Genomic DNA, 22108 nt, shown 5'->3' on the forward strand with positions numbered 1-22108 from the left:
GGGGTGGTCCCGAGGGGTGGGACTGGGTGTGTGCTTGGGGTGCTGGAGCCAGCCCCTCCCCAGAGGAGCTCGCGCCACCCACGGGATCGCCATCATCCTTGCGCCTGCACTCGCACTCGCCTGGCGATGAAGGCTCCCACAGGGCTTTGGCCCGCACTCCGCATGCGCTTCTCAGTAGCTCACAGTAGGTGGGCACTGGAAGCAGGAGGCGGGGGTTGGACACGGGCAGCCGTGTCACGATGGGCACGGGGCTTCCCCTCCGTGCCTCGGTTTCCTCGTGTGTCAGATACGGAAAACAACAGCACCGGCTTCATGGGTAGTTACGAGGATTAAGTGAACGAATACGTCCAGGACTGGGCCTGGCTTAAGAGCCAGGGCCGCAGGTCGACGGGAGAAGCGTTCTTAACAGACTGTGTTCCGCTTACTCGCGAGGCTAGGCCTCGGACCAGGTCTTTGGGCTCAGCCAGGGGCACCAGGGTGATGGTCACACATTCCAGAGTTCACGCGGCATGCCCACACCCCCGGGGTGCAGAAGCCTCAAGCCAGCTCTCTGTCAGGTGCTCCATCTGAGTTGATGGCACAAGGGGCACGTTGCCATTAATTATACTCAAAGCGGGGGGGGGGGGGGGGGGGGCGGGGGGGGGTCAAGATCCCGGGGTTCCACGTCTGCAATTGCAAACAGCCAGGGAAGCTGACCGGAGCTCACTGTGTATTTCTCAGGGTTCGGTGGGCACTCCAGCTTTCTCAGTCCCCCAACTTGTGGCTGCTTCAGTGTCAAGGACAATGGGCAACTGGGCTTTCCGTTGAACATCTGACCTGATTTCTGGTGGCAAAACTCGAGTCTTCTTCGTCCGCTCGGCGTGAGCACGGTCTTGGGTGGGTGACTGCTAGACTGGGGGTCCTCGTGTCTGCAGACACACCCTTGCCTCGTCTAACAAGCCTCAGGACCTGTTGGAGATGAGAGGAGATGCATTTTCACTGTGCCCGGCTTGCTCTGACCCTTTGGGGAGCCCTATCTCTCAAGCGGGGTGGGGGACATCAGGGCTTAGGTGAAACATCGGTCACCCTGAGTAATTCTCCACTCAGCTTTGGGGAAGGGCAAGTTCCAGGCAAAGGGGGACAATTCCTGTCGTGTGACAGCAGCTTGTTGGCCGGACCGGTGCCATAGTTTTCTAACTGGAGTCTAGCCTCCTGTCGTGCCCCCTTCTGACCCATTCTCACTGGCCGCCGGGAGTTTTGAGCTGTGTGAAACGCGATGCCACCATTCGCTTGCCTAAAATCCTCCTGTGATTCCTGTAGCCTAGAGCCCCACTGTTCAGCAGGACTTTCTGCGATGACGGGAATGTGCTACATCTGTGCTGTCCGAGACGGTGACCCTAACCACGTGTGGCCGTCGAGCACTTGAAATGCGGGCAGTGTGTCTGGCGAACGGAGCTTTTAGTCGCATTTTATTTCAACTCACTGAAATTGCAATCGCCACATGTGGCTGGGGGCCACAGAGTAAGCAGTGCGGGTCCGGAGAATGAAACCCCAAGTGCCGGGCGTGTCTCAGCCCTATTTGAGCGGCTTCAACTTTTTTGCCAGCACTCATTCAAACTGGGAATTCCGGCCATAGCAAATGACGTACAACTCCCTAAACCTTGTGCCCACCTCACACCTCCGTGCATTGGCATCCGCTGTTCTCTCTGCCCGGAATGTTCTCGTCCTCTGCCCAAACACGCCCGCCAGCTGCCCGCCGGCCCAAACAACGCCCCTTCGGCACACAGCTTCGGTGCTACCTCTCCTATCAAGCTTTATCAGCCACCCCCCGCCCTCCCCGTGCAGAATCAACCTACTGTCACTCTTTTGGGACTTCTCTTTGGTGTGGCCTCGGGAGTCAGGGGAGTCAAAAGGGAAGATCTTCCTCTCACTGCCCGGCCATCCTTCCAGAGAGCGCGAGGGATGCGGTGACGCCAGGGCAGATGGAGGTCACGCTCGTCATTTGTGCCCACTGGTCTGCCAGAGCTCCGAGACGGGCTCTCCAGCATCCAGTCAAACACGGGAAGCCCCGATTTGCCGCGAGCTGGCTACCTCTTGGTGGTCGGCCACCAGCTGGCCCTTAGTAGCATTCATGCGGAGAACTCCCAAGGCTACGGAGCCCCGTGGGAGGTGACACCGTGTTCTTCTGTATGAGAATCAATGGGTGACAGGGCTGGGCTGTCGCCACACACAAGGCTGGGGCTGAAGCCTAAACAGAGGACAACCCCCTCCCCCAACGCCCCAGGCAGCCGACGGGGACCCACCTGGCACCAGGAGGAGGCGTAAGTGACCATGCCAGGAGTCTGGCCCAGTCCGGGAGAGCACAGCACCATCCGCTCCAACAAGAGGGACCGGGATAGCCGGGTAACCGTGTGCTGGGCCACCCCCTGCACTGACGGAGAAGTGGGGGGCTACCCGGAGACTCCGGGTGATGCTGAGGAATTGTTTTGATAGGGACTGGGAAACTGAAGACCACAGTGGGATTTGGTGTGCTAATGGCAAGTACTTTTGACCAGGTTTCTCTTCTTTTCAGTAAACATCCCTTCAAATACGCCGTGAACCAAAAAGTGCATTCATCCCCTCAGCGAATGTTACAAAGGGCCTCTTCCTTTGCACAAGGTACCACGCCAGCCCTCTTTCCAACCTCAGGGCCTTTGCCCGAGCTGGGTCCCCTGCCTGGATTTGTCTTTTTGCTTTGTCCGAACGGCTCTTACCCATCATTCGCACTTCGTTTGAATGTCGCTTCCCTGCAAAAACTCTCCTTCATGCCCAGATGAGGTCTCCTGGACCCCCGGACCTCGCCATGTAGCACACGTCGGCGCTATGCTTGTGTCATTAGTTACTGGTGGGGTCATTTGAAGAAAGGCCCTCTCCTTTGCTACGTGGCAGGGCTCTAGGAGGGCAGGCACAGTGCCTGTCCTGTCCACAGATCGTCCTCCGCCCTGCACACCACAGGGCCTGACGTTCGAGAAATATTTGTTGAACGAATGAACAAAGGAAGGGAGGCGAAGAGGAAGGAAGGGAGGGAGGAATGAAGGGTTGCCGCACTCCCTCCCGGCCCTCTCGGTGACCACAGTATGATATCGTCCCCACTTCTGTTCTTTACCCTTTAAAGAGGAAATACTGGGATGTGTGCAATACATTCCTGCTGTTTATACGCTGCCCAGTCTCTGGTATTTTCTAGCAGCCAGAAAGGACTTAAGGCACCTACTATGCCCCACTTCAGATGCGAGGGCTATAGATATTTGATGCTTTATTCTGCAGCTCAAAAAAGACCAGATAATATAAAGGCCACATTTTCTTGTTAGTATTTTGCTCATAAGACTTGGGAAGAAAGGAGACTTACAAAAACTGAGCACTAAGTCTACCCAATGTCATACCCTGGGTGGGATCCTGGACCAGGAAAAGGACATTAGGGGAAAAACGGGAAATCTGAATAGACTTTGTAATTTAGCTAATGGTGTTGCACGGGTGTTCATTTCTTGGTTTCGATGAGTGTTCCACAGTTAGGTAAGATGTTGACATTGTGGAAGCTGGGGGAAGGGTACCCGTGAACTCTGTTTTATCCTTGCAACTTCTATGTAAATCTAAAATTATTCCAAAATAAAAAGTTTATTCAAGAACAGAGTTTGCCCAGTTTCTTATTTCGAAGTGTTACAAAATACAGATTTCTGAGCAGAAAGGTGATGGGTGACTTCCATCGTCTTTCCTACGCCTTCTCTGTGTTCTACAATAGCATGTATTGCTTTTCTAATTAGAAAACAAAGTGTTTTTTAGCAAAAAATACTTAAATAGCTTGGTTTAGAAAATATTCAAGGACGTATAAGTTTTTTGGGGTTTTGTTTTGAGAGAGAGAGCGTAAGCAGGGGAAAGGGGGTAAAGGGAGAGAGAGGGAGAGAGAGGAGAGAGAGAGAGAGAGAGAGAGAGAGAGAGAGAGAGAGAGAATCTTAAGCAGGCTTCAGGCTCAGCACAGCCCAACACGGGGCTCGATCCCACGACCCCAGGCTCATGACCTGAGCTGAAACCAAGAGTCGGACGCTCAACCCACCGAGCCACCCAAGGCGCCCCCTGCGGGCACCGTTAAGATCAGAGGGTGAAAGATACACCCATCCATCATCTGACTGCGACAAAAGCGGATTCTCAGTGGCGCACGTAGGCGCGTGTGAACCTCATGCCCGGAAGCTGCGCTGGCGCTGGGCCCTCGGGTCCGAAGGCAGGTGCCGCTCGCTCGCTCGTGTTTCCTGCGGGGCCGTCAAGGCCGACGGCTGTGCGCGTCTCAAAGGACACTGCTCGAACTAAGCTGCCAATCGCGATCGCGCAGAGGTTCTTCTGGTCCCCTCGGCCCCGTCAAGACCTCCCATCACTGTCCCGGCGTGTGTGGCCCGGGAGGCCAGGCGGGGACCGGAAGGCGGGGTGCCGCCGGCTCCCAGAGCGGCCCTGCGCCACGGCCCAACCTCGGCTGCCTCCTCGGGGCGGGGGAGAAGCTGTCTCGGAGGCCGCAGACGCCAAACGGCTGCTAATGAGCCTGCCGCTCTGAGGCCTTCCTGGACACGACGCTGGAAAACGGCGCGCGGCTCCGTCCCCCTTGCAAAGCGAAGCCAGAGGCGACTATTCGCGGTCACACAACCGGAGGCCCCGGCGTGAGCCCGAGGGCCGCGGTTTTGCGGCGCCCTGCCCTCGCCGTAGCCCGCGCTCTCTCATCGCGGCCGCGATCATCAGCTGTCTCTTCCAGACGTCTCGAAGACGGTACGAGCTGGTCTGAATCCCGCTCAGTTGAAGCTTTCCTCTCCCAAGTTGGAAGAAGTGCCGTTTCACACGAAGAAGGCTGTGCAAAGTGACGCCGGTGGTGTTTCTCTGAATATTCTCTGCTGGTCCAATAGATGCGGAAAGCAGCCCTCTGTCCCCTGCAGAGTAGCCGCAGCTCTGGACCCCCTGTCGTCTGGGATCATACCTCTGTCCCAGCATGGAGGCCGGAATGACCTCCCCCCGCTTGGGGCAGTGTGGCCTGGCTTGCGGGTTCCAGGCCCATCCCTGGGTCACTGGCTGCTTCTCAGACGCCTATGCCTGCCCCGCCCCCCCACCTCCCCCCCCACCCCCCCCACCCCCCAACCCCCCCCACCCCTGCCTCCAGTTCCCCGCCCCATGTTTATTCTCCCCTCTCCTTGCTGCCGGGACACAGGGCCCCTCCCTAAAGCTACCAGCAGTTGCAGTGGGACCAAGTGCCAGTCCTCAGCCGGGCATTGGGGCTCCCCCAGACTCTCCTGCTGTCGGACAAGTCTCCCTCGCTTCTATCCCTAGACATCTGCCCCTCTTTTTCTAAGATCCTCCCTGCTCCCACCGAAATTCTGCCCATTGCCTAGCCTGACTCAAGTCCAGCCGTGTAGCGGGGCCCAAGGACAGACATCATCAGGGTGTTAAGGACACAGGATGCTAGGACCACCCGGACCTTCAGCCACACAACTGCACTTCCGCAGGCCTTTGAATGATGTGTATGTGCCTTAAGACGGGAGAAGAAACTTTTAAATGAAATAGTCTCCAAGCGTGGGCTTGGGACCATCAACAATGGCAGAATCGCCGTGCCAGAAACGCAACGTCCTAGGTCCTACCTCAAACATAAAGGAATCAGAACTTCTGGGGGTGAGACCCCGGAATCTGCACGTTTGACACCCTGATGTGGTTCTTCTGCATTTTCCTTATAAATTATAAGTTGTATAAATACAAATTACAAATCCCTATAATTTTAATAGTAAGTAAAATTTTAATAAACGATTTCAATAATAAATTATATTAATTATAAATTAGTATACATTGCTATAGACATTGGGTATTAAATAGGAATACAGGTTATTCGTCACTGTATGTGATGATTTTTTACTTTATACTTGAAATACATTTAGCAAATCAGAATCAGGGATAGGGCTCCCACCCCGTTCAGCCACTGTACACTCTGTGGCTGTCCTGTTTCCAGAAAAACATCATTGTATTTACACACATGTACACATTCCTAGGGAAGCCACATATGATTATTTTGTTCGGGATTTTACACAAATGGTATCTTTTGTGTCATTCTGCCACTTTCTTTTTCATACTCAGCAATATCTTTTGAGGAACTTTCCATATTAGAGAGCAGTGGGGCACCTTGTACAAGGACCACCAACTATTCCCTTGTATATATATTTTGAAGCCATTAGCGGACAGTTGGGTTATTTACAGTTTTTTGGTAGTGCTACAGGGAACGTTCTTGAACATACCTCCTGCACCAGAGCGTGTAGGTTTCTTTGGGGACAGAAACAGCAAAAAGCTGAAACGTGGTTGGTAATGCAGGGATGGGCATTTTATTATTTTATTTATTTTTTTAAGTAGGTTCCACACTCAGCATGGAGCCCAATGTGGGGCTTCAACTCAGGACCCTGAGGTTAAGAGTCAGGCCCTAATCAACTGAGCCACCCAGGCACCCTAAGGGATGAGTATTTTATTTTGTTGATGTTTATTTATTTTTGAAGGGGAGCGAGAGACAGCGTGAGCTGGGGAGGGGCAGAGAGGGAGGGAGACGCAGATTCTGAAGCAGGCTCCAGGCTCTGGGTCAACACACAGCCCGATACGGGGCTCGAACCCACCAACCGCAAGATTATAACCTGAGCTGAAGTCGGGCCGCTCAACTGATTGAGCATTTTAAATTTTAAATGCTCTTACCCAAGCCCCTGGGCGCTATAAGGGAGTGTGTTAAGTGTCATTAAAGGAGGGCTCGAGGGCTTTGCACTTTCAAGTTCAGTCTCTTCGTTTTGGGGTTGATTTCACACGAAGTCTGGAGTTGAACATTCTGTTATGGCATCTAAAGATGCTTGCACTTACTTCCCAGGACTCGTACAGCTGGCACGGACTGAACCTCCTCTGCACTCTTCACGGGCTCCCTTATTTCATCCTCAAATCGCTGATCTTTTGAAGCAGGTACTCCCAGAATACCAATGCCAGACCGAAGCCCTCACCAAGCCTGGAAGGTAGTGAAGCAGTCCTTGCAAGGTTCAAAGCCAGTGTCCTCTACTCCCTTGGCGGTGGCTGTTCAGATTCTGGGTAAGCAAGGGACCCATGGGATCTAAATCCACATACTTGGACTGAGTCTTCTTCAAAGGCATATTCAAAGTTGACTCATCTCAGGAATTCGTTAGGAAATTACCCACACGGAAAAGCCAATAGGACGCGCAATGCGGGTGATGCTATAGTGGGTAAAAGTAAAATTCAGATCTTCATCTGGATGCTGGTGAAAGACTCCCTCCGAGTTGCTGTGGCAGAGACGGAAATTTGGGGGGAAGTCATCATAAGCACTGTTACAAACAAAAGAAACCTAGGCAAACTTTGCTCTTGTCCCACAGGCTGGGCATTTCACTCTACGCTCTGAGTCATCTCCGTGACTGGGAACAAGACGCTGACCTCATGTGCCTTCAGAGGGGAGCTTTCTTATAGTTCTCTGGGACTGTCGTGATAGACACTGAATTTAACAACAGCCCCAGGCCTCGGGCCTTCAGGAGCACAATTGCAGTCTGCCTGTTTTTTCTCTTTGACACTTTTTACGGAGAGAAAAATGTGTGGCTTTTCTTGATGAGCAAACAGCCAAAGGTGTTTGGAAAGGTCTGTCATTTTTCTGGTGGCAAGACACCCTAAACTAAATTCATTAGCAGCTCCTCTGTTTGGAATTTCAAAATATTCTCTGACCTACATAAATTCCTTGTTGTGTCCTCTACCAACGTAAGAAGATTAGCTGACATACACCGGGGCCAGAGAGCAAAGCTGTAGCATAGCATAACAGAAAGGGGCTTGGAGACTGTCATTCCGTGGTTGAAGACATCAACACCCATGGTCTGGCCCCTGCTTCTTCTCTTCCTAAGATTTTTCTTCACGTCTATAGTTGTGTGAAAAGTGGATTGTAGATACCGCTGTTCAGACACAAGATTTCTCCCTAGTTCTGCATGTACCTGTCATGTATTCATGTCTCTATATTTTCCTACCTTTTGGAAAAATATTACAGGAACACCAGGACAGACATTTGGCTATGTTTTATGAGCAGCTAACAGTAATGAGTCATATGGGCAAGTGCTGAGCTAGTGACCGCCGACTCAAATAAATCAGTTCCCTTCTCTGCTCAGTTTTCTTTCCCTAAATGAGCATGACACAGTATACCCATTGGTTCATCCAGTGGACAAATATTTATTGAGCTTCGTCTGTGCTTTGTACCAGTGCAGGGTGCTAGAGCTACAGTGGTCAACGAAATATATAAGGTTCCTGCCCTTACGGAATTTAGATATCGGTGGATATCAAAACCTTGCAAGGACAAACACTCCATATCAGTCAAAAGCAATACACATATCTGCTTATGGAAACATTCTTTTTTCCCCGTCTCTAAAACCAAGGATCCGGCATGTCTCCACTATGCACTGGCCCTTACTTGACGACACTTTAACGGCAATGAACTGTAGTTTCCTCAAGGACAAATGCACAGCTTTAGAATTTGCATGTTCCTGATGCTCAGGATGGTGGGGTAGCTGGCCCTGAGCCCCGAATGGGGCCTCAGGCCCAAGAGTCCCTACCCTTTTTCCTTTCCTAATGGTCTTTCAGCTGGGGCAGGCCATTGTAGATGTTGGATATATGATCACCATGCTAATAAAACTGGTATTTTCCTCCACAAGTAATGATGGGTGAATCTGTGCAAAGATACCTTTGTTAATATTAATGATTTGAACAATTCAGTCCTGAGTGTGTAGACATTCAGGGCACTGCATTTCATGTTCATTAAACCTCAACTGGTTGAGACTAATGATTTCCCTCCCTGGTTTACACCCATGATTAGCCCCTGAAATCTGATGTAGGTCATTTTGGTCGATTTCATTTGGTGTGGAGTTAGACTTAGCTCACTGATTATAAAAGAAACCATCCTCTTATCTTCACTCTCAGTTTGGATTATGATAATTTCTGGCCCTTCTCTTGGCTCTGAACTCACACAAATACTCCATTAGCTTGAGTAACTGCAAGTTTACTACTTAGGAAGTATGGGGGATTCTCATGAATAACCCACAGCCATCCTCATTGCAGACTGAGATCTACTAATTAGTGTCAGGTCCAGGCAAAGGCCCCCCCTGGGGAGGGCCCCAATGCTGATGGGGGACCAGAGTTTAGTCAGCTCTGGTGAGTCAAGCCCCTGGGCGCTATAAGGGAGTGTGTTAAGTGTCATTAGAGGGCTCAATTCTTGCCAGCAGTCTGTTCCTTTTACCACTACCTATGCCCCCAACCCTCCTCCACTCAAAGGGGCAGAACAGAGGACTGTATAAAGACAAGTAAAACCTCAGGCTGGCCATTCCAGGAGTGGCTTGAGAGAGAGACAGAGAAGAGAAAGAGAGAGAGGTGTGGTGGGCACCTGCATAACACGCCCCCCCCCCCCCACTTCTCCCATCCAATCTTTCCACTGCTTTCTGAGGACTAGGTCCCTCCCCTTTTAACAATGTTCCTTTAAATTAAACTTTGAGGACAAAGGGTATTTGACACCTTAAGAAGCAGGATGCCCTAAATTTAGAGTCTCAATTCTGAACTTTTGAGTCTTGAAAGCCACTCATTCGACTACTCGTATATTTACTGAACAGATGGTCATTGAGTAGCTCCCACGTGCAAACACTGGGGATACAATCGTGAACACTTCCAGTCTCCATCTCGGAGGAGCTTATAATCTAGAGGGAATGTAAGAGATTATTGTAACTGTGTGTCGGAAAGGTCATGCCACATGGCCTGTGATGTGTTATGGGAACACAAAGGAGGCCACCCAACCCAGACTGGGGAGGAGGTAAACCAGAGGCTATAACCTACATTGCAGCTAAGACCTGAGGGACACGGAAGTAAGAAATGAGGATAGGACGTGCATATTCAGTTTACCTTTCCATCACTGTGATTGGTAACTTTGGGGGTATCAGAAAAAAGACAGGTCTTTCCTGAAGGGGGTCCGAGTGTAGCACCTGAGTATGACCTACCAAAGGCTGCCTCAGAGTGGTCATCGAGGCTCAGAGCAAACCAAGGTTAATATCAGTTAGGAGTGGATTGCTACGTATACCACAATGCCCCTGACTTAGGGATCAAAATTCAAGAAACAGTAAAGATATTTTCTGGTTTCCTTTTCTTGACTCAGCCAATTAGAGGCTAGAGGAGAAATAAAGGAAGAGTTACTAGCTCTGAAAACGTGAGTGCTAAGGATTTCATGTATTGTTACCACTTTTAAAAATAGTGCAATCTTGTCTATGTAATATAATTACTTATCATCTCCCTTGCTTCAAACAAATTGGAGTGATGTCTTCTAGGAAGATACAAGAGTGTCATGGCAGAGACACTATGAATTTGTTGTGAGAGGTTGGGGGTTGAGGGAGCATTGGAGACGGCACATTTGGCACTGATTTTTGGCCCTTGATTGAGATTTAAGGAGGGGATGGCTCAGAGTCTGGTAGAAGAGGTTGGACAAGTCATTACAAGTCAATGGAAAGTGTGAGATGCTCTGGCAACATGCAGGAACAGAATGGAGAAGCAAGCTGGGTGTCCCACGCATGGGTGAGAACACTGAAGGCATGCTAGGCAGGACTAATGTCTCTAAAGTGCCCCTAACATCCTATGCTTTCAAGTAGCTACATGACATTGTTTTATATCCTAGCTTTGTGATGATAGCCTTTATTTCGGCTTTAACGAAGATAACATCATGAAGGAAAGGAAACAGAATTTAGGGACATTGACAGGATTGTTCTTTTTTTTAAATTGCTTTCTCATTTTTGTTGCTGTTAGCATCTAGAATGCAGGAAAATCAAATTAAAATAGTAATATTTTTAAAAATTTTATACAAAATGTTCAACCATACATAAGAGTGGAAAACAAAATACAACAAACCCTTTCATAGGCTACTGGATTTGTCTCTATAACCTCCCCCATCACACACACACAATTTTTGTCTGTATATTTCAGGAGGTATCTGTATCAAAGAATAACTTCTTCAAAAACAACCACAGTGGCACCTGGGTGGCTCAGTCGGTTAAGCGCCCAACTTCAGCTCAGGTCATGATCTCTCGGTTTGTGAGTTCAAGTCCACGTCGGACCCTGTATTGACAGTTCAGAGCCTGGAACCTGCTTCAGATTCTGTGTCTCCTTCTCTGCTCCTCCCCCACTCACACTCTGTCTCCGTCTCTCTCACAAAAATAAGCATTAAAAAACAAAAAACCAGAATGCAATTATCATGTGAGGTAATACCCAGAACATATCAAATTTTCCTAAGCTCCAATAGTATTTTTATAGTTATCTCATTCAAAGTAGGATCCAAATAAGATCTACACATCATATTTGACCGAAAGAACACTTAGGTCTCTTTTACTCTGTAAGTTCTTCTCCCCTCCCTGTTTTCATGCCATTTACTTGAGGAAGGGGAGAAATGAGTCACTGTCCAGTGTAATATCCTACCTTCTGGACTTGGCTGACAGTTTCCTCCTCGTGTCATTCAGCCTGTTCTTGCATTTCCTGTAAGCTGGATTAGATTCACAGATGCTGTGGACTTTCTGACGTATTACATCACAAGGTACATGGTGTCTGACTGTCCCACTTTTAGAGATGTAGAAATTGATCAGTGGGTTCAGGTGTTATCAGCATGGTCCATCCAAAGGTTCCCTGTCGACCTCTCACCTAATACTTCCTGACGGTGGTTGCCTGGATTCCTTATTTCATCATGTGTTCCCGCGTGGGGGTTTTCTAACTGTATCATTCCTTCTGTCTGTAGTAACTGGAATTCTTCTCTAAAGAACTCCTTCTTACCTCTTTGGTTGCTCTGAAATACAGTTCATACCAGAAGGGCAAGGTAAGTGCTTGGATAAGTGCCTTTGTCCACTCTTAACTCAATTTAATCCCGTGTAGACATTGTTTTCCAATGTTCAAATTGTCCCCCTCCTTGGCCAGTGAGGTCTCCTCTAGTCGGCCTCTGTGTCGTTTTGACCTGACCCCAGCAGGACTCGATACCTCCCGTGCTTTTGAGAACAAGCTTCTACAAATTCTGATGAATTAACTAGACTTGGAAAATCCTTAGCCCCCCACCCCCACTGCCTTTTTTTTTTTTTTTTTTTTTTGCCTGTCCATGACAAGAACGTGTACTAGTTGTCTTGGTTAGGAAGGCTTTCGGCTATAAGTGAGCATAATGAACAAACGAGTTTTCAGTTTTTTCATAGAACACGAAGTCTGCAGCAGGCAGCTGTTAGCATTTGTTCAGCAGCTCCTGAGGTCCAGAGCCAGCATTGCTGTGATTCTCTTGGCCTCTCCTTCCTGGTTGCAAGATGGCAGCTCCTATTCCAGGCATCATGCCCAGTTGGGGCAGGAAGAAAGGGGAAGACCAGAGCCAGCTGCAGCTGTCCCTTTGTATCAGAAAAGCAAAAGCTTTCCCCAGACCGCCATGCCACCCCCCTCCCACCCAGCTGAATTCTACTCAGATCTTATTGGCCAGACTGGATTGGATGGGCACCCCTATTTGCAAGGGAGGCCAGGAAAGTGAGCACTTAGTTTTGCTGGGTTCCGTGGTCCAAGCAAGCAAGGGGGTGGGGGCTGGGAGTGAACAGAGGCTACGAGTTCTGGGAGAGCGGTCCTGAGTCCTGAATCAATGTCCGTATCTTTTTTTTTTTTTTTTAATTTTTACAGAATGTCTAATATTCCTTGTTTTGGAGTCAGTGGGACAACTGAAAACAATTGTGGGCTAGAAACGAGTGGAGCTGTATTTACACGACCGCCGTAAGGAAAGGAGTGTCAGCTGTTTGGACAGCCCTGCCCTAGCGGCGCAGCTCAGCCCTGTTCAGCTGAGATGCCAGCTCCCGCTGCAGGGTCTATGCTGCCAAGTGTCCCTCCTCTTCCTGTCTGTAAGGGGACAGAGCGGTCTCACCTTCATCAAGACAGACACCTCATTTGAGCTGTAGTGGCCCGTACGGTGCCAGAATACCTTGCGGCTAGTTTCACAGAGGCCAATCTTCACACTGTGAAGCAAAGAGCAGAGCTAACACGCAGCCAGCACTCCACCGACACCAAAACCCTGAGCTTATTCTGCAGAGACTGACACACAGCCATTGCCTGCAGCCTCCCAGTCCCGTGGCTGGGCCATCCCCCCTCCTCTCCCACCTGCCCGTGACCTCCTTACCATCCGGTAACTGAAGGCTGAAGCCTGGCCTAGCAGGGGCCCCTGAGACCCTCCTCCCACCAGCACTAGGCCATCCATTCTGTGTCCATATGTTTACGGGCCGTTTAAAAAGGATTCTTTTACTGGGACGCCTGTGTGGCTCAGCGGTTAAGCGTCTGGCTCTCAGTTTCGGCTCGGGTCGTGATCTCATGGTTTGTGAGATGAAGTCCCGCACTGGGCTCTGCCATGACGGTGTGGAGACTGCTTGGGATTCTCTCGCTTTCTCTCCCTCTGCCCCTCCACCACTCACGTGATCGTTCTCTCTCTCCAATGAATAAAACTGTTTTTAAAAATTATAAAAATAAAAATATTTTTGGTACGTTCCATGAGAAAGAACATTGTTACTAATCTTCCTGGTCATTTTTCTGGACTGTCCATGGCTGAAGGGCAAATGGGTAGTTAGTGATAACTAACTCAAGGAATGGAAGTGGATAATTTCATCGCTGACAATCTTGATTTCCTCAAGGCTAATAATAAGTCTTGTGTTAGAAAACCTGAGTTGTTCTCATACTGGTTCTATTTTTTCTTTAACATTCATGCTGCAAGCAAACGAAGCCAGACTCAAAAGAACACACTCCATTTCATTCCATTTTCTAGGAAGCAACGCTATAAGAGGTCACGAGTGGCTACCATTGGGGGAAACACTGGGAGGGGAAGGGCACAAGGGCCTCTGGGGTGCTGGTTTTGTTCCTTTTCAATATCTAGGTATTGAAACTGCTAGTCACTAACCCAATATCCATCTTCCTTTCTCCTTTCTGTAAGAACCTGATTTCCTTGTGGGAATGGGGATGGCACGTGAGGCACTACTTTGGAACTAGGGCTGGTCATATGACACACTACAGCCAGTGAGATGCATGTGAAAATCAACGGGACTTCCAGGGAATCTCCTTTAGGCAGACAGGCTCTGTGCGCCACACCCAGAACTCCCCTGGGAGTGCACTGAAGGGTATACCGCCCTCAACCTCACTCATCCCAAATGTCCATTCACGCACTCTTATGTAAAATTCCCCCATGTCACTGGGTCTGTGGTTTGGTTCATTTATTCAACAAATACTTACTGAGCACTCATGACAAGTTGGGCATGTGCTGATCAGGTGTTCCAGATTCAGATGTCCCATGGCCAGGCCAGTAATTAGAGATGTAGGCCTGGGGTGAAGGACCAGAGCAGATGAAGGGGAAGCGAGGCCCTGGCTAACAAGGCGGGTGTGTGTGTGTGTGTGGGGGGGGGGTGGTGGCAGAGAGCCACTGCTCAGCTCTAGCAAGTGGTTTGACATAGGAGAAATTCAAATCTCAAGTTGCAAGATCTCATTTTTCAAGAGGGGCCAGAAATCTTGATTTTAGTTTTTGAAATTAAGTCGGCCATGTGGGTGGACTTCTAGCTATGGCAGAGTAAAACTGGACAAGGTATATTAGTTTTCTACTGCTATGTAACAAATTATCACAAATTTAGCAGCTCAATCAACACATATTTGTTAACTCACCTTCTTGTAGGTCAGAAGTCCAGGCAGACTCAACAGGGCTCTCCTGCTCGGTGTGTCACATGGCTCAAATCAAGGCATTAGCTGGACCAGGCTCCTAACTAGAGGCTTTGGAAAAGAATCCACTTCCAAGCTCGTTGAGGCCAAAGTCATCACATTATGCCCCATGAACATAAACAAGGAAATCAAACCCAGCAGCATGAGACAATGACCAAGTAGAACTTACCTTGGGATACAAGGTTGTTTTGGCATCTGAAAATAAAAATAATGTGTCATATTAATGTAATAGACAAAACCTACATGGTCACGTCAATACATGCAGAAAAAGCATTTTGCAAAATCTAACGCTCATTCATGATGAACCTCTTAAACTCTGAATGTAAGGGAACTTCTTCAAACAGATAAAAAACCACCTAAAAAAACCTATAGCAAATATCATACTTAGTAGTGGAAGACTAAAAGTGTTTTTGAGAACAAATCAAGAATATCTACTCTCACCACTTCTTTTTTTAAAGGTTTTATTTTTATGTAATGTCTACACCCAACATGGGGCTCAAACGTACAACCCCGAGATCAAGACTCTCATGCTCCACTGACTGAGCCAGCCAGGCATCCCAAAGAACTATTCAATATCACTTCTATTCAATATCATACTATAAGTTATAGGCTGTCAAGAAGATAAGAAAAAGAAATTAAAGGCATTCAGACTGGAAAAGAAGAAATAAAACTGTCTTTATTTACAGATGATATGATCCTATATCTGGAAAATACTAGTGTATCTGAAAATACCACCTAGAACTAATAAATGAGAATGCCACAGGATATAAAAATCAATATTTCTATATATTGATAGTGAACAACCTATAAAGAAAATAACGCAATTCATAATAGCACTAAGAAGGAAAATATTTAGAAATAAAGGTGACAAAAGACATGTAAGACCCAAAAACTACAAAATACTGCTGATAGAAATTTTAAAAGATCTAAATAAATGGAAAGATATACCATGTTCATGAATTGTTAAGATCCATTACTGGTAAGATGGCAATTCTCCAAAAATTGATCTATATATACAACTCAACTCCAATAAAAATCCCATCCTCAAAAAAAAAAAAAAATTGTTTTGGATACTAGCTCTTTGTCCGATATGTCATCAGGAAAATACAAATCAAAACCACACTCAGATACCACCTCACACCAGTCAGAGTGGCTAAAATGAACAAATCAGGAGACTATAGATGCTGGTGAGGATGTGGAGAAACGGGAACCCTCTTGCACTGTTGGTGGGAATGCAAACTGGTGCAGCCGCTCTCGAAAACAGTGTGAAGGTTCCTCAGTAAATTAAAAATAGACCTACCCTATGACCCAGCAATAGCACTGCCACGAATCTACCCAAGGGATACAGGAGTGCTGATACATAGGGGCACTTGTACCCCAATGTTTATGGCAGCACTTTCAACAATAGCCAAATTACGGAAAGACCCCAAATGTCCATCCACTGATGAATGGATAAAGAAACTGTGGTTTATATACACAGTGGAATACTACGTGGCAATGAGAAAGAATGAAATATGGCCTTTTGCAGCAACGTGGATGGAACTGGAGAGTGTTATGCTGAGTGAAATAAGTCATACAGAGAAAGGCAGATACCGTATGTTTTCACTCTTATGTGGATCCTGAGATACTTAACAGAAGACCATGGGGGAGGGGAAGGAAAAAAAAAAAGAGGGAGAGAGCCAAACCATAAGAGACTCTTAAAAACTGAGAATAAACTGAGGGTTGATGGGGGGTGGGAGGGAGGGGAGGGTGGGTGATGGGCATTGAAGAGGGCACCTGTTGGGACGAGCACTGGGTGTTGTATGGAAACCAATTTGACAATAAGTTTCATATTAAAGAATAAATAAATAAATAGTTTTGGTAGAAATTGACAAGACGATCCTAACATTTACGTGGAAGTGCAACATACTTCCCATAGCAAAACAATTTTGAAAAAGGACAATATAGTTGGAGTACTTACTCTGCCCCATTTTCAAAACTTACAAGAAAACAGGGGTGCCTGGGTGGCTCAGTCGGTTAAGCGTCTGACTCTTGATTTCGGCTCAGGTCATGATCTCATGGGGTTCGTAAGCTCAAGTCCCAGGTTGGTCTCTGTGCTAACAGTGCAGAGCCTGCCTGAGATTCTCTCTCTCTCTTTCTCTCTCTCAAAACAAGTAAACTTAAAAAAAAAAACAATAGTCAAGACTATGTCACAATAATGTAAAGACAGACACAAATCAACGGAAATGTATAGGAAGGTAAACTGATTTTCAATAAAGGTGTCAAGGCAATTCAATTAGAAAATGACACTCTGACAAATGGTTCAGGGGCAACTGACTATCCACATGCAAAAAAACAAATCAATGATAAAATACATTGATAAAATAGATCCTTACTTTACATCATGCATACAAATTAACTCAAATTGGATAATAGACTAAAATGTCAAACTGAAAACTATAAACTTGAAAAGAAAACACAGGCAAAAAGTCTTTTGACTTTGGCTTAGGCAAAAATTTCTTAGATATGACAGCAAAAACAAGATTCATAAAAGAAAAATTGGATAAATTGGTATTCATCAAAATGCACAACTTTGGCACCTCTAAAGATATCATTAAAAATATGAAAAGACAAACCACAGCCTGGGAGGAAATACTTGCAAATCATATATCTAATCAAGGACTTGTATCTGAAATACAAAAACAAATTCCTAAAACTCATGAAGACAAACAACCCAATTAAAAGTGGGCAAAATATTTGAATAGACCCTTCACCAAAGCAGATATATGAATGGCTAAAAAGCACACAGACAGACGACCAACATCATTAGTCACCGGAGAAATGCAAATTAACATCAGAGTGAGATGCTTCTACACTTTTATTAGAATAGCGGTAACCTAAAAGTCAAATAACGCCAAGTGTTGCCAAGGATGCGGAGAAACTAGAACCCTCATATATTGCTGATGAGAATATAAGAAAGTAAGTCACTTTAGAAAATAATCTGTCAGTTTAAAGCGTAAAGAGTTATGACATGACCCAACAACTCCACTCAGCAATATACCTGAGAAAGGAAAACACGTCCCCGTGTAGAGTTTATATAACTATTCATAACGTTATCCACGATAGCAAAAATTTGGAAATAAAGAAAATATAGTTTATCTGTATCACGGAATAGTATTCAGCAATGAAAAGGAATGAATTGATACAATTACATGAACTACAACGGGGACAAACCTTTTGCTAAGTGAAAGGAGCCAGACGTCAAAGACTACAACATTGCGTTATTCCATTTATGTTACACTTCTAGAAAGGCAAATCTACAGAGATGCAAGGCAAGTTATTGGTTGCCGAGGACTCGAAATTGGAGTGTGATTGACTGCATATGCACGTGAGAAGACTTTTGGGGAGAGATGGGAACATTTGAAAAGTGGGTTAAGGTGATGGCTGCACAACTTTATAAATTCACTAAAAATCATTGACTTTACCATGTAGTCTGAGTGAACTTCATGATCTGCTAATTAGACCTCAATAAAGTGGTTAAACATGAAAATTAAATCTCTCAAGTTTAAATGTTCACGACTAATTCAAATTCTTTTGGGGGGGGGCAGCTGTTGTGTCAGCACATAGCTCAACGTGGGGCTCGATCCCACAAACAGTGAGATCATTACCTGAGCTGAAGTCAAGAATCAGACGCTTAACTGATTGAGCCACCCAGGTGCCTCACACATTAATTCAAATTCTTAAAAGACCTTTGTAAAAAAAAGAAGAATACCCCAAGTCTGTGGTGTGAGCCCTTGGGCTACCCTCTTGAAATGTCAGAGCCGAGTGGCAGGAATAGAAATCTGAATGAACTAAAATCCTCGTCTCCTGGGAGTTGAAGATCCAACGACAGAAAACCAGAAAACGGAAAAGTAAACAATTACAGCACCCAATGATAAATGCCGTATGTGGGATTTGCAAAGAGGTGTGGGCCCAGAGAATCCTTGGCTCTGACCGGGCGGGGCTTGGGGCACACCACAGAAGAGGCTGGACACTGCAGTTAGGTTTTGAAGCATAAGTAGGAATTCGTGAGATTCGAAGTGCGGAAAGCGGAGAGAAAGGGTGGGTGACGCTTCCATGCAGAGGGAACAGAACTGGCCAAGTCTTGGAGGTGTGAAAAAGCGGTTCCCTTTGAAAACTGGGGAGGATGGAGATACGGCGTACGTGGAGAACGGAAATAGCAAGAAAGGAAGGTGGGAGCCCCGTCACGAAGGGTTTGGCAGGCCATGTTACAGTTTTCGGATGTGGGATGAAGGAGGGATTCACTTGCTGGAGGGCACGGGCAGGCTTCTTCTGGCCTAAATTAAACTTGGTATAGCTTGGCAAGATCGTATTGCACTCATCTAAAAATATTCATTAATATACCGCTTACTGTGTACCAGGCCCCGTTTTAATAGAGAATTTGCATTTTGATTCAGTTCCCAGAACAAACTGATACTGCTGGTCCAGGGAACACAATTTGAGAACCACTGCTTCCTACCAATTTTATAAGAAAGGTATCATTATCACTACCCTTCCCCATGTTACGGAGGAGGAAACAAACAGAGAGTTAAGCAACCTGCCCAAAGCCATACAGCCTTAAGTGGTGGGGCTGGGATTCAACACCAGGCAATGACTGCCACGTCTCCTAGTTCACAGGTTGCAAAGAAGCAGTCAAGGGCTGGCATTTTCGATCTTTGTTTGCCACCATCAAAAATGTATCACACACACACACCACACGTTGGCCTTAACTGACACCTGAGATAAAAGAGTTAAACATGCCAACTGATGCCAAGGGGGCGGTGAGGAAAGTCTTTGAGGAACTCTCTAAGCCACTCCAATGGAGTATTATTTTGCTCCTACTGGGAGGAAGCCAGGATTTAGAGATGCACAAATATCAATGTACAAAATGACTAATTAAATATGGAAAAGAAAAATCTTTAAATATCACAACTCAAAATTGAACTGTACATGAGTATTCAATATCTGTTGTTTTAAATAGATCTATTTAAAATTTTTTTACCAATTATGAAAACCAACAATATCTAGAGAAGAGAACACGCTGCTTTTGCAGGGGGGTAGCGGGGAATGTCCCAAGATGAAAATGGCAATTCTTCCGTGACTCTGCTTGCTTTTCACATCTTGATCTAATTTATAGCATCTCCCTGGTTGCCTTCCAGTAAACAACTTCTTCCTTAAATTGGTGGCATTATGTTATGTGTGAGATCTGAATCACAGAGACTGTAATGCAAACCTGCGTGTTCCATCTCGTCGTTTTGTAGAGTGCTGTATATCTAATTAAAGCTTCTTACGGGTCCATAAAAAGACCTAACATTAAAAAAGCAGTCTGTGTTGGAGAAAGCCCCAGGGCAGACTGGAGGAGGGGCTTCTTCATTAACAATACACCTATTTGCTTCAAGTCAAAGTTAAGTCATAATATCTTAATTTGTATTTGTAGATTTTTAAATATTGCCTAAGTATCAATCAGATCACGTTACCAAATTTACGGTGTGGAACTGAAAATGGGTCATGTTCTTGCCAGCAGCTCTCCAGCTTCCCAAGAAACACTGGGGATGAATAAATGATTTGCCATGTGGCCAGCATTGACTGCATCCTTGACTTTATTCAAATCAATCTGTTATTCTGTTCTTTTTTATTTATTGTTTTGCTCCTCTTACGTCCTTGTTACACTTACAGATTTTATTCAAAACCTGAGCTACAAAGCAACAACATAAATACCGTTTTCCAAGAGCTTATCTATTATGGCCATTGTTTTGTGGTTACTGTTACATCTCAGGGGCTATAGGCCTGGTGGCAGAGGCCATCAACCACTGGAATTCTCTTGGGAAACCATTAGTGTTGGTGGTCCCCCCCTCCCCTGACAGGGTTCTCTAAATAGCGTATCTCCCTGAGGGTAAAGGTGCATGGTTTTCCAACTTTCTAGTAACAAAGGACCAAATTCCACAAGCCAAGTGATGAGGAGCTATTGCTTAACATACCGTTAGAGTGACAACGTCAGTTTCAAAGTAAGATTTTTCTTTCATGTTCTTTCTAAATCAGAGTGATCCCAGCGTTGGGCTTTGACCCATCCTTAAGGAGCAGAGGCCCATCCAGAGGCCTAGAGCCTGAGGCTTTCCCCAGCCAATGATCCATCACCCCACACTAGGGCATTAGGAGGCCCCCTTTAATGGAACCCTGACGTTACTACCCTGAGAATTTGCACCTCCCAGCAAGCCGCTCTTACTTCTCAATCATCTTCAGACATGCAAAAGTGCTGATGTGGAGTCTGAAAAACACAAAAAACAAAAAACCGTCTCTGACATTTGCAGGTCAAAGAGACACTTGCTAAAGCCACATATTTCTCTTCTGCATCCGGTCAATTTAAGCAAATTTGGAACATCAAAGCAGCTTTTTAAAATTGATTCCTTCATTCATTCTTGTGTCCTTCTTTACTAGGCGTCTTTTATTGGAAAGGTGGACAGAAAGGAGAAACAGAAAGTGAAAAGCATATTGGAGACACCTGGCATCTGGTTTCATGGCTCTCTCTTTTTAGGCACCTCGGAGCTGATCGCCATTGCGAGACAAGACTGCAAGGGCAGGAGTCAGGAGATCCTCCCCCCCGCACCCCTCTCCAGCCTTGGCTAAGCTCCCTTTCTGACCCACCTGGCCTGGTGACCATGTCACTCAACCATCTAGTGCCATGGTTAATGTCTGCTGTTTTGAATCCCGGACTTCGTGTGCCTTAACGTTTTCCACGACCTTTTGCCTTTCCACCCAGTCCGCAGTGGAGACAGCTAACTGATGGGGCCAGGACAGGGTCTCCCGCTGACCTTTAGCCAACGCTGCATTCAGATGGTGGGCTTCTCTACTTTTGTTTAAACAGCAATAAAATCAACAAAATTCCTTCAAATTGGGTTCCCAGAAATAAAACGGTCGACACAAAAGTGTATATATGCACATGAATGTATATTTGGTTTTTTCTCTCGCCTTGCTTGAACTTGGGCGGGAAATGCGGTGAACCTTTAAAAGGGTAAAGTACGCGCTGCCCTCGGCCCCCTGCCCCAGGACGCAGTCAGGTGCGCACGCAGTCCCTTCCCTCCGAGTTCCCCCGACAGCTCGCGCTACTTTTCTCCGCCACTGTCCCACGTCCCTGGAGCTTCTTCCTTCACCGTCCCCTCTCCTCGGGCGCGCCTCACCTGCTTCCCACCGCCGGCCACAGCCCGGACCCGCCGCGGTGGAGGCGCCGTCAGGACGCCCTCCGGCAGACCGCACGCCGGGGCCCGCAGGTGCTCTCGGCCCCGCCCTTCCCGCCGCCCCGCCCCGGCGCTGCGTCACAGTG

The 22108-nt window shown here is 46.9% G+C and overlaps 1 long non-coding RNA gene across 1 annotated transcript; it reads right to left on the reverse strand.

Moving 5' to 3' along the window:
- Nucleotides 1–14046: 14046 nt before the first annotated feature.
- LOC109248692 (uncharacterized) lies at nt 14047–22096 on the reverse strand. The gene is made up of 4 exons (XR_002072202.2): nt 21433–22096; nt 21014–21055; nt 14719–14967; nt 14047–14383 (listed from the first exon to the last, which is right to left on the reverse strand). It is a non-coding gene; the product is annotated as an uncharacterized LOC109248692 (long non-coding RNA).
- Nucleotides 22097–22108: the final 12 nt, after the last annotated feature.

This window comes from Panthera pardus, unplaced genomic scaffold (assembly GCF_024362965.1).
Source record: "Panthera pardus isolate Hobbes unplaced genomic scaffold, ASM2436296v1 HiC_scaffold_16, whole genome shotgun sequence".
Classification (NCBI taxonomy): Eukaryota; Metazoa; Chordata; class Mammalia; order Carnivora; family Felidae; genus Panthera; species Panthera pardus.